The following is a 4,880-nucleotide window of genomic DNA, read 5'->3' on the forward strand; positions in this document are numbered from 1 at the left end:
CTTTCATACATCCCAAATACTCTTTAATGCAGTCATATATAGAAGGCAGCACCTACGTAACAGCTCGTAAAAAGTTCTCACCCGCGGAGGCTTTCCGTTTTCCTTGTCTATCAGCAAGATCTACTCGAACCACAGGTTCCTCCCCTAAAACAAAAGGGAATTTTTTTTTCTATTTCACAGAAACCAGTAGCCAACAGAAATATTATCCTGTTAGCCCATGTCCAAAAAACCCCAGTCAGACACTCTTTTGACAGCTAAACCACATAAACTCATATTTTAACTATAATTAACATGGAAAAAAAATATTAATAGTCTCAGTGCTTGCTTCAAATTCCAGCTGAGATAGTGGAGAGTGAATCTGAGTCTGCTTGACACCTATACTTTGTGCAGAACAAAGCTGCATAAGCAAGCAGAATATTCTTAGGTGCAAATGCTGAGAAATATTCCTTTCTAAGGTGAATGTCTACGAGTAAAAGTACTTCCACACTTTTTTCCCTTTAAAAGGCATTTGCACAGCTCTAAACAATTTATACACAAACTCCTGTCATACTGTGTCCACACCTGCCACTGTACGCCTCTTTAATGCTTCAGAAATTGCTTCTTATATAGCACTGGCTTCTACAGCTCGCTCTTCTCGTTACTCTTCTGGTTTTCAGTTACCCCCCTATTGGCATACTGACACTTTTTTTTTTCTCTCCTGCCACTGCACTTAACCTGAGCACCAAATCTTTCCAGTACAACCAGGGACTTTAAGCATAAAAGCACGTTTTGAACAGAAGGCAGCACCAGAAGGCTAACATGGGTGAATTGTTTTAATTATTGCTTAACCCTCCAGTTTAGGAGTAATGAAATCAAAACAAAAGCATTCATTATTACCTTTCTTGGAAGACACTGTCACAGTTCTCACCACTGTCCGGACGTTTTCCTCTTCTGGAGCAGGAAAAATCATAGAATCAATGGGACGAAGAGAAGATCTTGAAGAACCTTCTGTTCAGAGCAACCAAAACGTAAGGAAGTTTACCCAACATAAAAAACTATCACAAAGAACAAAAAACTTTAAATGACTTGTTACTGTCAAAAATACAGCAAGCAGAGCATGTAAAGAAGAGAGGTGACTAATTTGCCTCTGGTTGCCCTTTGAACTCCCATTTAGAATACCAGCTGGCTGAGAATCAGGTTGCTTTATGCCCCCAGCTAAAAATGGAAGTCTGTCCCTCAAGCAGCTCCCAGTCACCATCACCTGCCGTGAACAGGATAAGAAAGTAGGCAATATTAACTCACCACCGTGTCTCTTATTTTTTTCCTTCATCTTCTGCCATTTGATTTCCTCAAGTGTTTTTATTCCAAAATTCAGATTGCCCTCTGAAAACAGGAAACAGTTCATGAGACAGGCTTAGAGGCACTCACTGAGGACCACAGGTCCTCAGGCTTCTTAGCGCTCAGGAACTTTCTGAAGTATTTCGAATAAAGCCTGTCAACACTCCTCACAAGTGAAAGAGCCATAGAACCAATGGCATTTTGCCCCTCCTTTCATCCTTCAGGGTTCAAAATGTAGTTTTAATTTTAATCCATTTACACGATATTAGATCCCTCTATTGTTAGATATGGCTTATCAACAGTGGTTGCAAGGCTGCACGTGCAGCCATTTAAACTCCATGCTGTGGCCCTGTTTTGTTCTCCAAAAGTAAAGAAAAGGAGTTCACCTTTCTGACCCAATGGGCACATGATGGTATTAATGGCAGAAATGAGATCATGGAAATAACCGACTCCATTCAGCACCCCTACATTTTGTTGTGTTTTTACACCACGCTGCTTTTGACTTAACTGTCAAGTTCTTCTGATTTATCCTACTAAGGTGCTGGCATACCTTGTTTAGTAGTAGTAGAACTGCCTTTCCGAGTGGAAATCACCCGTAATCCATTTTTGCCTTCCGCAGCTGGATGCTGGACGGGAGTTTTAGTTTCTTCTCCTTCCTCAGAAAGTTGGTCTGAAGGGGAAAAATCGATTCAGTTATGCATAGACCAGGTTGGTCATGATTACGTAGCTCATGCAGTGACACTTCAGCCCATGGTTCATATAAAAAACTTTGTTGCTGTTTTGTTTTTTGTTTGTTTGTTTGTTTGTTTGTTTTTAAACAGCTACACTGACCTGATGAACTCCTAAGTAGAATACACTAGGACAAAACATCTAGGACTCTAGATTCTCTCTGCAGCTTTAACTACTACACAACACATTGCTCTTCAGACAGAAAAAAGAAATTTCCTTCCTAGTTTCACATAGAACTTTACACAAAAGACCAGCTAAAGCCAGGAGTGGTTCTAAGCTTTCCTCCAACGTTTCAGCTTCTGTCCACTGACTGCCAGACAAAGCCACCAGTGACCTGGCCAGACTGCCTGCCCTATTGCTAGTCAGACCTCAGGTCATCTGTGATTTATACATTCATTTACAGCACAGATTCCTTCCAAGAACCAAAGATTTAACACATTCATTTACAGCACAAATTCCTTCAAGAACCAAAGATTTAACACATTCATTTACAGCACAAATTCCTTCAAGAAACAAAGATTTAACACATTCATTTACAGCACAGATTCCTTCAAGAACCAAAGATTTACACAATCATTTACAGCACAAATTCCTTCCAAGAACCAAAACATGCTCACCATCATCATCTTCATCATCATCTGCAGCATTGATTACAACTGGAGGGTGTGTAGGGCTTGGGACATTTTCAGAGTTTTCCACTTTCGTCACCCCCTTAACTGTGGAGAGGGATTTGACTGGACAGAAAGTTTGTTTTGCTGCAGTGACATCTGAGCCACTTTCAGATCATTGTCCGCGCACTCAGGCGGACTTGGCAGTGTAGCTAGAGGAAGAGGAGGATCATCGGTAATATGGCAGTTTAAAACTTTGACCACAATGCAAAGAGATGGTAGCAAAGGCAGATAACCCGCACAGACAACGAGTTCAGCATCTCCTTTTGCCCATCCCATCACTGCTTACGCCGTGAACAATGACTTCCCTTCGAACAACAACACATCTCCCTACCACCCAGCAAAAGAGGAAACAACAGGAAGCAAACTGCAAGGCAAACATCACACTAAGCAAAGAGAAGCTGAGCACGAAAGCAGAAAACAAACACCAGCAGTACACTCGGTGCAGTACACCTATGACTGCAGACCTTTTCCTGCACTCACAAATGAACAGTTACCTGACGCCCCCTACAGGATTGGCACCCACTAAGTACTACTCAAAATTAATTCTTCAGCGCTTAAAGAAAAAGGACCTAAACTCACTCTTGCTTGGTGGTAGGAATTGTCCATCGATGTAACGTCCCTTTGCATGATGAAAAGCACAGTTGGCTTTCTGACAGCCTCCCGGCTGGTTCTCCCAGTAGCAAGGAATCTCACTGCGCTTTTTCTGAAGACAGAAAGAAAGAAAAGCTCGTGATAACATGCACCTGAGGCTTGCAAAGAGATGCACAGCTCCAGATCGTGACAGCTGTCACAACACAGTGCTGAAACATCATTCCAAAGGTCAGTTTCTCAGTTAAGTGTAGTATTTCTGGGCATATTCACAAAGTTTGCATAAGCTGTAACCACTATGCACATTTAGTTTGGTCATCACTCAGTTTGAGAAGACAGGCACTCTCAGACATCAGTTGAGGGTGGCTTAAACTAATACACCTCGGATTATACTAGGATTATTCAGAGGGAAAAAGAACATCTGAAATTGCCTAGGTTAACCCTGTCTAGAACTACTTCTTGGAGACTTAGTTCTGCTGCACCTTTAACTTTCCCCACTTCCTACCCCAGGCAGCTACAACAGCGTTATCTGAAGGACTGTGGGTCAGAAGACACCTGATAGTTCATTATCAAGCCTGCTCCCATGAGGATAGAACAGCCTGTTTATTACCCCCCTGCTCCAGCAGGTTTTAGCAGTCTATTTAACAGCTATTCTGCATCTCTTGAGAAAACTGTCAGCATCTAATAAAAAAAAATAAACAAATATCTTGCTAAGACATACCTAAGGCATTGATTTTATTTCCCTCTGCTTCCTCCCACCCCCTCTCTTGGTAACAGAAACCAGTATGATTTTGAAGCAAACAAATCTATCCTGCAAAAGCACAATCAGTACACCTACGGCACTGAAAAATGCTTTTGTGGATTTATTTTGAGAACACATTGTTAGGCACTCACGTCAATTTCCATGTGTCTGAATCGGCAGACATTCCTGAAACAACGACCCTCCTGCCACAGCTTGCAGACCGTCTCATTGCCCAGAGCAGCTTCGCAGTGGCGGTAGGCACATTTGTCTCCCTGGAACCAAAAGGAAACCAACAAGGAAAATAGAGTACAGCCTCAAAAATGGCCATGCTGCTGCCTAATGGTGCTACAACTGAATTCACAATCTATCTGGTTCTCAAGTTAACCAAAGACCAGTGTGCTTCCTCCTCCTAATCTACTCCTTCCCGAAAAAAAGGGGGAAAAAAAGCAAAGCAAAGGAAAGCCAGCCATACCTTGCTACAGGTAGAATAGAAATAGAAGTAGCAATCGTCTCCTTGTTTAGACATGCCGACGAGTTCTGCTAACAAGCTCGGGTTCTCTCCACAGGGACTTCCTCTGCTCTTGGAGAGAGCTGTCTTCACCCTTGCTTGGGCTGAAAGTCTTCTACTGGCTTGTGATCAGTGAAATCTTCTTTTTAAAAGTAACCCGAAAGAAAGTAACAAGTGAAAAATAATGAGGAACGGACATTTTTCCAGCTTTCTTCAGTTAATCAAATCAAGTTATCAGTCTCTCAAAGAGAGCAAAGCCTTGAAATCAGCTGTTACATGAACTAACTAAATATTAAAGTTCTGTAAAGCTGCCAGGAGCTTTGTC

General features: G+C 42.0%; 1 pseudogene across 1 annotated transcript; it reads right to left on the reverse strand.

Moving 5' to 3' along the window:
• Nucleotides 1-210: 210 nt before the first annotated feature.
• On the reverse strand, nt 211-4,573 carry LOC309890721 (zinc finger CCCH domain-containing protein 11A-like; annotated as a pseudogene). Its single transcript has 7 exons — nt 4,520-4,573; nt 4,200-4,319; nt 3,297-3,420; nt 2,664-2,866; nt 1,868-1,987; nt 1,282-1,362; nt 211-254 (listed from the first exon to the last, which is right to left on the reverse strand). The product of its transcript is annotated as a zinc finger CCCH domain-containing protein 11A-like (transcript).
• Nucleotides 4,574-4,880: the final 307 nt, after the last annotated feature.

Source organism: Aythya marila (genome assembly GCF_965140915.1).
Source record: "Aythya marila genome assembly, contig: HAP1_HAP1_SCAFFOLD_221, whole genome shotgun sequence".
Taxonomy (NCBI): domain Eukaryota; kingdom Metazoa; phylum Chordata; class Aves; order Anseriformes; family Anatidae; genus Aythya; species Aythya marila.